Below are 12615 nucleotides of genomic sequence, written 5' to 3' on the forward strand. Positions count from 1 at the left end.
CCAGAGCTCCGACCCCCTGTCCCCGTGGCCAGCAGCCATGGGAAAAAAAGTGTGGGACTCACCTACCACCCTATGGCTGCCAGGTCCCCGACTGTTAGTTAATATCTCAGCAAGCCGCCTAGGATCGGTTTAAAGACACTGCTGATGAGCTGGAATTGGATGCAGGTATGACATTGGTAACTCATCCCACAGGTCAAAACAATCTGACCAGCAGCAGAATGTGACAAAATCATGATAGTCGTCATACTAGCTTCGCTTGCTAGCTAGCACAGCTATTCTCCCAGTCGAGCCCAACCGCGTCGTCATCCCCAGTGTGCATTGCGCACATAAAACATGGCGCCCTCCGTCGGTCAAAACATGTACTAATAAATATAGATTTTTTAAATCAAAGGCAATATTATATGTGTTTCTAATAACATATTTTAGTAAAAGAGAACAATTGTGGCTTATTAGAGCCTACAAGTCCGAGGTTCCCTTAAGTATTTATTTAAAGATGTATTTCTAGATTTCATTCTGTCCCATTGGATCCTCCATAGCAACAAACGATTTTTTTGATGAAGTATTCTGCCGATTAGTCTACTCATCGGTAGCAATGTGTAAATTACGTTTTTTTCTTCTGTTCCATTGAGCTGGAAATGTGCATCGAAAGCAATAACTATGGGCTGGCAAAAGTGGTATGTAAGTTTTATGGAACTTTATCATTGTTGTCCAAAGCACTTGAACTACAGAAATTCTTATTTTTTGGGGAAACAGTGACCCCTTTTTAAAACGATTTATCCAATCTGGCAGGAGCATATCGTTAACCTTATGGGGATCTCGATATAATATCATTTCGATATTTGTCACACCCCTATCCTGTATTAAAAAGAACAACTCTTTCCTCCGTTCGCTGCAATGATAACTACTTTGTCTGTTTTGGTTGGTTGCCTTTTTTCCGTAATGTCTGTTTAGGCGCATTACCTCTACCGCCCTCTAGAGTAAAAGATGACATGGATTGTTTATTTCTCTGGGTCAGAGATGAGGTCCTTCACTAAGTGGAGGAGTTGATCTAAGGGTCTTGTTCTCGAGTCAGGGAAAAATGGCATGGGAGATCAACATGCGGATCGTTGCGGCGTCTGCAGTGATGCTAACTCTTGTGTAGAGAGAGCTAAGCCGAAAGACGAAGTTATCTAAAGAGGTTTGACACTGCACATTTGACGTTGTGTCGCCTAGGGAGTTGGTTGGATCCTCTTCAAAATTTGTGAGACTGTTCATGAGACATTTGACATCTTAAGTCATCAAAATTGTGAGTTGTCATTCACAGAGGTAACCTGGGCAGGGTGCCAAATTTGGCCTTTTTTTGACAACACGCAAAATTCAGGAAATGGCTTATCACTCCCTGGTCCAAGGTTTAGTCTTTTTCATATCCGGCATGTACGCGGTGTTTCTTAGATTGAACATGACTGCATTGACATATCACCCATTAAGCCCAGCCCAGAAAATCACATTCTTTGATTTTTTTAAAGAATTTATTTGCAAATCATGGTGGAAAATAAGTATTTGGTCAATACCAAAAGTTCATCTCAATACTTTGTTATGTACCCTTTGTTGGCAATAACGGAGGCCAAACGTTTTCTGTAACTCTTTACAAGCTTTTCACACTCTGTTGCTGGTATTTTGGCCCATTCCTCTATGCAGATCTCCTCTAGAGCAGTGATGTTTTGGGGCTGTCGTTGGGCAACACGGACTTTCAACTCCCTCCACAGATTTTCTATGGGGTTGATATCTGGAGACTGGCTAGGCCACTCCAGGACCTCAAAATGCTTCTTACGAAGCCACTCCTTTGTTGCCCTGGCTGTGTGTTTGGGATCATTGTCATACTGAAAGACCCAGCCACGTCTCATCTTCAATGCCCTTGCTGATGGAAGTAGATTTTCACTCAAAATCTCTCGATACATGGCCCCATTCATTCTTTCGTTTACACAGATCGGTCGTCCTTGTCCCTTTGCAGAAAAACAGCCCCAAAGCATGATGTTTCCACCCCCATGTTTCACAATGGGTATGGTGTTCTTCGGATGCAATTGAGTATTCTTTCTCCTCCAAACACGGGAACCTGTGTTTCTACCAAAAAGTTCTATTTTGGTTTCATCTGACCATAACACATTCTCCCAGTCCTCTTCTGGATCATCCAAAATGCTCTCTAGCGAATCGCAGATGGGCCTGGACGTGTACTTTCTTCAGCAGGGGGAAACGTCTGGCAGTGCAGGATTTGAGTCCTGGCGGCGCATTGTGTTGTAGTGCTGACAGTAGCCTTTGTTACTGTGCTCCCAGCTCTCTGTAGGTCATTCACTAGATCCCCCTGCGTGGTTCTGGGATTTTTGCTCACCGTTCTTGTTATCATTTTGACACCACGGGTGCATGGAGCCCCAGATCGAGGGAGATTATCAGTGGTCTTGTATGTCATCCATTTTCTAATAATGGCTTCCACAGTTGATTTCTTTACACCAAGCGTTTTACCTATTGCAGATTCAGTCTTCCCAGCCTGGTGCAGGTCTACAATTTTGTCTCTGGTGTTCTTCGACAGCTCTTTGGGCTTGGCCATAGTGGAGTTTGGAGTGTGACTGACTGAGGTTGTGGACAGGTGTCTTCTATCCCGATAATGAGTTAAAACAGGTGCCATTAATACAGGTAATGAGTGGAGCCTCGTTAGACCTCGTTAGAAGAAGTTAGACCTCTTTGACAGCCAGAAATCTTGCTTGTTTGTAGGTGACCAAATACTTATTTTCCACCATGATTTGCAAATAAATTCTTTAAAAATCAAACAATATGATTTTCTGTTGTTTTTTTTTTTCACATTCTGTCTCTCATGGTTGAGGTTTACCCATGTTGACAATTACAGGCCTCTCTAATCTTTTCAAGTAGGAGAACTTGCACAATTGGTGGTTGACTAAATACTTATTTGCCCCACTGTACAAATGCATACACGAACATGTATTAGCTGAAACATCTTACTGCCTTATATGAGCAAAATCAGAGCGCAGCTGTCTTTTATCCATATCAGACGAGTCTGCTTGTCAGTCATACAGTCCAGCCAGACCCAACGCTGCCACCAGAGGGCATTGTATCCTCCATCATTAAACAAAATACAATACTTTTAGACGTTTTGCATAGTTTTTTTTTTTTTTTAGGGGTACTTAACGGGATAGTTCCGACTTATGCGGAAATTCAAGTTACGTCGCCAGCGTGGGAACTTGTTCGTAACCCGGGGACTACCTGTACATCTCTCCAGGGACTGAAATTTGGCAAACTTGTTCGAATTGGCCCAATTAGAAGAGTCATTTTGGTTTGGAATCAGGATGTCGCTACAAATCTCAGTAAGGCCTCTGTTTTTGTCGGACCCTCTCCAATAGGGTGTTTTTTTACCTAGGTGTGTGATTGCATTCCTCATCCCAGGATATACAAAAATATCTCTGTCAGCCATGCCCACGACACAAAAGAGGCTCTACACAAAAACGAGTCACGTTAGTTTCTCATGACATGAGAGGGGGATGATCTTCCACCGCCGTCTGACTGCAAGCGCCAAACTGCGGCGCCGTTATACTCTTACTCCGCACATATATGCTGCTCTTTTATATCTTTGTTCGAACATGATATATTTTAACACTCGCTGATAGAACGACAACCACGAAAGACCATCGTTCTTCCACTCGGAAAATGAAAAACTGCATTAATTTTGTGACCGGTACAGAAAGAATTGCACGTTAAATCTCATTTTCATTTGACTGTAATTACCGTACGGGTTCTATTTAACGACTGGCATATTGTACTGTAAGATTTTTAGCTTGCAAATTTCTTAATTAAAACGTATCCTGATCAAGTTGTTTGTCTCTTTTGTAATTATTCATAGGTGATGGAGACAAAGAGCAAGTTTGATCGCGGGCAGATCCGTCACTTGAATTCGCCAAATCATGCATTATTGAAGCAAGTGATTGATTTCCGCGCCCGACGGTTCGCGTGGCAAATTAAATTGAGCCTTCGTACATGCTTTATTAGATGAATTAGGCTTCCTAAGTAGCGTCACGACTTGGAAATCCATAAATGCTGGCGAGGCTCGGACGCGGGGTAAGTGGATTACGCGTTATACGCCTCCCGGATGAGACTTTGGTACAAAGTCACTTTGGGGTTTGTTGTGGACTACTGGATGTGGAGCAGCTTGTTTTGGTGCTGTTTATTTTTGCGCTCTGAATTAAAGATTAACTTGCGCCCTGAGCTTTGATCGGCAGGACTTGTGATTTGCGATACAAGGCTCATGTTCATCTCACGATATGGCGATAATACAATTTTCGATACATGGGTCATGAAATTATTATGCAGAACAATTATTAAACAGAAAAACAAGGTTCTTTCATCCTTTTACTGTAAATAGGAACAGGGTTATCACGAGTGGACGTCCAATCCGTTTGAACGGATATCATCCCATAATTAGCAATCCAAACGGCAGCAAGGGTCGAAATGATACTGGATAGCACGCTAGTCAGTTAGCCTGCTGTGTCCATAAGTCTCGCGTTAGTCTTTGACTGCAATGTACAGTCCCTGACAAAAGTCTTGTCGCTTATCCATTTTAGAGAAACAATTGCATAACCTGACTTTGAATTATTCTATTGGTTTCAGAAACGGCTCATATGAAAGCGAAGACTCTCCCAAATGATGTTGAATGTACAAAAATATATTTGTTTCACTGAAAAAAGATTGATCCTTTAATGAAGACATAAAAGTCAAATTTGGGCAAGACAAGTTTTGTCGCCTCCAGAAAGTAGTGTGAAAACTGGACAAAAAATGTACTTCGAATACAAAAATATGTTACATAACATAAGCCAATTAAGTAGTGGTGCTGTGAGATCCAAATTTAATATTTTGTATGACTTCCATGCTGTTCGGCAAGGATTCATACAATTTATTGATGAAGTCATCAGGAACATCAAAGAAAGCAGTCTTGCATGCCTCCCAGAGTTCATCAACATTCTTGGGTTTCGTCTTCCGTGCTTCCTCTTTCATCCTGTTCATGTCTGATGACTGGGCTGGTCAGTCCTGGAGGATCTTGATCTTCTTTGCCTTGAGGAACTTTGAGGTAAAGATTGAAGTATGCGGTGGAGCACCATCCTACTTCAGAATTTGTCCCTTTTTATGGTAAGGAATGTTAGAGGAAGCTAAGATTTGTTGATATTTCAGACTATTTATGTTGCCTTCCACCCTGCAGATCTCTCGCACACCCACATACTGGATGTAACCCCCGACCATGATTTTGCCACCGCCAAACTTCACTGTTTTCTGAGTAAATCTCGGATCCATGCGGGCTCCAGTAGGTCTCCTGCAATATTTGCGGCCACTGGTGTAATTCAGTGGAAGATTCATCTGAAAAATCCACCTTTTGCCACTTTTCCAGCATCCGTCCTTTTGACAGGCTGTGGGCCTTGGCAAATGCCATATGGGTTTTTAATTGTCCGCACCCTGAGAGATAAATACTCTGAAATATCAGCAAATCTTAGCTGCCTCTTACAGTCCTAACCATAAAAAGAGACAAATTCTGCAGCAAGATGGTGCTCCATCGCATACTTCAATCTCTACCTCAAAGTTCCTCAAGGCAAAGAAGATCAAGATCCGCCAGGACTGGCCAGCCCAGTCGCCAGACATGAACAGGATGAAAGAGGAAGCATGGAAGACGAAACCCAAGAATGTTGATGAACTCTGGGAGGCACGCAAGACCGCTTTCTTTGATGTTCCTGATGACTAACAGTGCCCTCCATAATTATTGGTTTTATAATAATTATGTGTTTTTTAGCTTCTAATACTTTTTTCTTTCTAAATAATATGGGACCTTAATGGAAAAAGAAATAATATAATATAAATAAAGAATATATATATATATATAATATATAAAGAATATATAAAGAAATAATTATTTGACATCAAATAATGTGTCACAATTATTAGCACCCCTGGTGTTAATATTTTGTACAACCCCCTTTTGCCAACAAAACAGCACCTAATGTTTCACAAGCTTGATTTTGTGTCTGGTGAACCATTTCTGTGTAGATTTGGCCATATGTTTAGGGTCATTGTCTTGCTGAAAGACCCAGTGACGACTCATCTTCAGCTTTCGGGCAGAGGGCAACAGATTTTGATTTCAAATGTCCTGGTATTTCAAAGCATTCATGATGCCATACACCCTAACAAGGTTCCCAGGGCCTTTGGAAGCAAAACAGCATCACTGACCCACCCCCATACTTCACAGTGGGTATGAGGTGCTGTCTACACGCCAACAAGCTGTTTGGGAGGCATGCACGGAGAAAACCTTTCCTCGCTCACAATCATAAACGCAAACGTCTGGAGTTCGCCAAGCGGTATTGGGGCTTCAACTGGGACCGTGTGCTTTGGTCAGATGAGACCAAGATTGAGCTTTTTGGCATCTAACACTCTAAGTGGGTCTGGCGTGCCACAAAAGATGCGCATGCTGAAAAGCACCTCATACCCACTGTGAAGTATGGGGGTGGGTCAGTGATGCTATTTCGCTTCCAAAGGCCCTGGGAACCTTGTTAGGGTGCATGGCATCATGAATGCTTTGAAATACCAGGACATTTGAAATCAAAATCTGTTGCCCGAAAGCTGAAGATGGGTCGTCACTGGGTCTTTCAGCAAGACGGTGACCCTAAACACAGAAATGGTTCACCAGACACAAAATCAAGCTTGTGAAACATCATAGGAGAAAATTAGGTGCTGTTTTGTTGGCAACAGGGGGTTGTACAAAGTATTAACACCAGGGGTGCTAATAATTGTGACACACATTATTTGATGTCAAATAATTATTTCTTTATGGGGGATTTTTTCCCCACTGAATAAATGCACTTGTATTGAAGGTTGGATTTTTCTCTTTTTTTTTTCCATTAAGGTCCCATATTATTTAAAAAATGTGTTTTTTAGCTTCTAATATATATATATATAATTATTATAAATCCAATAATTATGGAGGGCACTGTATATGAATCCTTGCCGAATCGCATGGATGCAGTCCACCAGGACCATGGAAGTCATAAAAAATATGAAATTTGGATCTCACAGCACCACTACTATGTTATGTAACATATTTTTGAATTTGAAGTACATTTTTTGCTCAATTTTCACACTACTTTCTGGAGGCGACAAAACTTTTGTCTTGCCAAAATTTGACCTTTATGTCTTCATGAAATGATAACTTTTTTTTTTTTTTTCAGTGAAACAAATACATTCAACAGCATATGGGAGGGTCTTAGTTTTCATATGAGCCATTTCTGAAACCAATTGAATCATTCAAAGTCAGGTTATAAGCAACTGTTTCTACAAAATGGATAAGCAACAAGACTTCTGTCAGGGACTGTACATAAAGGAGCCTATTCGTCGATTCATTGTAAAAAAATAAAAATAAAAAATCTGTTATTTCATTGCCTATCGAAATAGTTCTCCATATACAGTTGTGGTCAAAAGTTTACATACACTTGTGAAGAACATAATGTCATGGCTCTCTTGAGTTTCCAGTTATTTCTACAACTCTGATTTTTCTCTGATAGAGTGATTGGAACAGATACTTCTTTGTCACAAAAAACATGGACTTTATTATGGGGGAACAGAAAAAAGTGATCAAATCTGCTGGGTCAAAAAAATACATACAGCAGCGCTAATATTTGGTATCATGTCCCTTGGCCATTTTCACTTCAATTAGGCGCTTTTGGTAGCCATCCACAAGCTTCTGGTTGAATCTTTGACCACTCCTCTTGACAGAATTGGTGCAGTTCAGTTCAATTTGATGGCTTTCTGACATGGACTTGTTTCTTCAGCATTGTCCACAAGTTCTCAATGGGGTTTAAGTCAGGACTTTGGGAAGGCCATTCGAGTCATTCCATTACCACTTTTGATGTGTGTTTGGGGTCATTGTCCTGTTGGAACACCCAACTGCGCCCAAGACCCAATCTTTGGGCTGATGACGTTAGGTTATCTTGAAGAATTTGAAGGTAATCCTCCTTCTTCATTATCCCATTTACTCTCTGTAAAGCACCAGTTCCATTGGCAGCAAAACAGCCCCACAGCATAATACTACCACCACCGTGCTTGACGGTAGGCATGGTGGACTTGGGGTTAAAGGCCTCACTTTTTCTCCTCCAAACATATTGCTGGGCATTGTGGCCAAATAGCTGGATTTTTGTTTTGTCTGACCACAGAACTTTCCTTCAGAAGGTCTTATCTTTGTCCATGTGATCAGCAGCAAACTTCAGTCGAGCCTTAAGGTGCCGCTTTTGGAGCAAGGGCTTCCTTCTTGCACGGCAGCCTCTCAGTCCACGGAGATGCAAAACACGCTTGACTGTGGACACTGACACCTGTGTTCCAGCAGCTTCTAATTCTTGGCAGATCTGCTTTTTGGTGATTCTCGGTTGAATCTTCACCCTCCTGAGCAATTTTCTCTCAGCAGCAGGTGATAGCTTGCGTTTTCTTCCTGATCGTGGCAGTGACAAAACAGTGCCATGCACTTTATACTTACAAACAATTGTTTGCACTGTTGCTCTTGGGACCTGCAGCTGCTTTGAAATGGCTCCAAGTGACTTTCCTGACCTGTTCAAGTCAATGATTCACTTTTTCAGATCCATGTATGTATATTTTTGACCCAGCAGATTTGATCACTTTTTCTGTTAACCCATAATAAAGTCATAAAAGAACCAAACTTCATGAATGTTTTTTGTGACAATGTTTTCTGTTCCAATCACTCTATCGGAGAAAAATCAGAGTTGTAGAAATAACTGGAAACTCAAGAGAGCCATGACATTATGTTCTTCACAAGTGTATGTAAACCTTTGACCACAACTGTAGGTAAAATATCAACCTGCTCTTTTTTTTTTTTTTTTTTTTTTTTTAAAAAGCTCACATCGTGACTGTAATTATCCTAAACAGGATGTGATTTAACACAGAGCCTGTAGTATGTTAGCCAGCGGCGCAGGTCTTTGCGAGCGCGGAGACTATTAATAAAACGCCAGAAAACAAATGGCCCTCGCTCCGTCTTTGTCAGGCGGCAGAGTCGCCCCGACGAAATGGCATTTCTGTTCATAATTGCCTGACCCTTCCTTTTGCGGGTCACGCCGAAGAAGCATGCAAATAATGAGTCTGAAGGTAGCCATCTGGGGGACGGCAACATTGAAGAGGAAGTTCGGAATTTTTGACATGAGGCTTAATTTTCAAGTTAGCAGAGGATTAATTAGTCAGCAGAGTTGGTTTCAACAAATTCTGTGCGGTTATTTGTTAGTTGCAGGGCTCCATAGTGGCTAAGCTAGCACGAGTCAATGGCGCTTGCTAGCATGCCAAAAACAAAATGATATTAACAGACAAGCCCGTCGACAGGGCCTAAGGACCATAAGGGCCCCTGAATGAAGCTTTATTTTATTTTACATTCACATATTTCTTTTTTATTTAAATCTTTGTCTGATTAAATATTATGTTCTACTCGATATATGGCTGAAAACAGACGAGACTGAGAACGCAGTTTCTGCTCTTGCACCCCTCTTTAAAAGAAACTGCTGTATTTTAAGCCAAAAGAACCGTTGTGTTTGATTGAATAATATGTCTTTATCCTGCCATAGCAGATTCATGGCGCATTAAGACCCCGAACTATTTTTAATTATTCCGTTTTACCCTGGAAACCAGCCCGTGTACAGATGTCGCGCGACCGCTGTTGTTTCAACCTAGCCATGAAAAGTAGGGAAGTAATCATATTTATTATTCGAAATGTCTGTCATTTTTAGCTTAGAATCATTAATTGATGTCTAATATTTCGTTTAAAAAAAAAAAAACGAGTTGAAAAAATTATTCACTCGCATATTTTAAACTTTTAAACAAATTATGTCACAATGAAAAAATTACCATCTGTAAATAAGTCACGGATATCTACCTCATAACTATATTAATAATTTTTACATACTATTTTTTGTGTGCCTATGTATTCCTCCAATTCTTTGTTTATTTACTAATACATATATATATATATATATATATATAAATTTACATTCTTTTAAACACATTTCATTTAGGATATTTATTACGTACTATTTCTTTGTGTGCTTATGTATCCCTCCAATTCTTTGTTTATTCACTAATATTTTTTTTAATATTTTTAATTAATTTTCTAAACTTACATTTCTTTTAAAAACATTTCATTTTTAGGATAATTATTACATACTATTTTTTGTGTGCTTATGTATTCCTCCACTTTGTTTATTTACTATTTTTCGTTTTAAATTACCTGTAGTTTTTTTTCTATATTTAGATTTCTTTAGAAACTTTTTTTTTAAAAGATATTTATCACGTAGTAATTTTTATGCGCTTATGTCGTCCTCCAATTCTTTATATATATTTAGTAATATTTTTGTAAATGTTTTTTAAAAAATTATCATTTTAATAATTTTTAAATTAACGGATATCCACCTCGTAACTATAGCTTAATTGTATTTTTTTTCGTTACTGTCACATTTTCCCCAATATTTTACATGATAAATAATGGATCCAAACAGAAAAATTGGAAAAAAAAAAAAAAAAAAGTTTAAAAGGGTAAATATATGAAAATCTCAACCACTCCTTGATGTCTGTGATTTCTGCATCGCGACCCTTGTTATATGACCATGTTTCACCCATAAAATCCCCCCAAAATCCGGTTGTGGCCATTCACAGCTGTGTCTTGATAGTCGGTGATACATGCTACATGGAGTTTTTAAATCAAAACAAGATAAGTGCCCAATAATATCTCGATAAAGTCATGGCATCTGTAATTCTGCCCTCGCGTGCACTCACCTCCAGATAGGGTTTTGCTGTTTAATTATTTTTTTTTTAATGCCCTCCTGTTTAAAATTTTTCATCCCCCAGAAAATTGGGATTTTAAAGGGATCCTCCATTTTTAAGACAAGTAATTCTTAAAAGATAAATGTTAGCATGAGTTATAATAATTTGATATTAAAACCCTTCTTAATGTTTTTGTTTTAATAAAGTTTGTAAAATTGTTTTAAGTGATAGGTCGCCATTCTTGTTACGTCGCAGTGCGTGACGTCACCGGTCTTGTTGCCGAAATTTCAGCGTGTCACTCGTCTTTTTTATAATTGGATAAAGCCTAACAACCCCTCTCCCTACAATTAGAAATATCATGGGAAGCAATGTGGAGAAGCAAGGTAGCAATTGATCTTTTTCTTAACACCTTACGTTATTTCCCAACGCAGAGAAGATATATCCATTGGTAGCACTACGCACAGTCATGGTTGAGACTTCCCATCATGCATTTGGGTTGAATGGCTACAGTATCATTTACTGAAAGCTCAACAAATACACTAGATGGCAATATTTGGTCACAATATACAAAGTCACATTTATCCTTTAAGAATTGCAAGTCTTTCTATCCGTGGATCCCTCTCACAGAAAGAATGTTAATAATGTAAATGCCATCTTGAGGATTTATTGTCATAATAAACAAATACAGTAATTATGTACTGTATGTTGAATGTATATATTCGTCCGAGTTTTATACATTTTTTTCTTAACGCATTGCCAAAATGTATATGATCGGGAAAAATTATCGGGAATGATTGGAATTGAATCGGGAGCACAAAAAAAAAAAAGCAATCGGATCGGGAAATATCGGGATCGGCAGATACTCAAACTAAAACTATCGGGATCGGATCGGGAGCAAAAAAACATGATCGGAACAACCCTAATGATAATAATTTTTTTTCCCCATTCTCTTTTGTGTTTTTCATTGCAAGCAAAATAAATGAATATATTACTACCAAAGCATTTGTTATTGCAATCATTTTCTGGAAGAAACTGAGCGTTAGCTGACAGAATTGCAGGGGTGCCAATACTTTTGGCCAGCAGTTTATGCCGAAGGGAGGTGCCTTTTTTGGTTTTGGGTCGCTAGCATCATTGGTTTTAAAAATATTTGAATTTTACGTTTTTGAAAAAAGGCTTCCTATGTATGTGTCCCGTCAACTGATAGTGAAATCTATGTGCCCGGTAACTCAAAAATGAAGCCTAATGTCCAAAATTCTGAACTTCCCTTTTAAACCCTCCTTTGGAACCCTAATCCAAGTTTGAAACTTTACCCTAGGTTTTAAACCCCATTTTAACTACCGAATCTTAATAATTCTTAATCCTAATTTGAAATTCTAACCTTAGTTTGAAACAGGGGTGTCACTCGAGCTAATACGATAATGAAGCAATGGCAAGTGAGCATTTTTGTTGTTGTTTTTGTGAGGATAAGTGGTCCAGAAGATGAGCAATGACTATCATTATGCGTTTTATTTGTTTTCACACTATCACAGGTGAGGAGAAATTTCTTGTCATGGGAGAAATGAGATTTCTGCACGACTAAAAGATGTGAATAATGCTAAAATGTTCTACAGTTCCTGTGGATTCTCATGCAATATCTAACACACCTCCTTACCCCCCTCTTTTTTTTTTTTTTTGACAGTCTTTTTTTCATCAGCGTGCAGCCAGCAGGTATGAAAGATGAAAGTTAAAATGAGGAACAGCATTTTTAAATTGGGCAGAGCCAATTATTGGATTGTTTTTAAAGCCATC

The sequence above is a fragment of the Corythoichthys intestinalis genome, chromosome 10 (genome assembly GCF_030265065.1).
Source record: "Corythoichthys intestinalis isolate RoL2023-P3 chromosome 10, ASM3026506v1, whole genome shotgun sequence".
Taxonomy (NCBI): Eukaryota; Metazoa; Chordata; class Actinopteri; order Syngnathiformes; family Syngnathidae; genus Corythoichthys; species Corythoichthys intestinalis.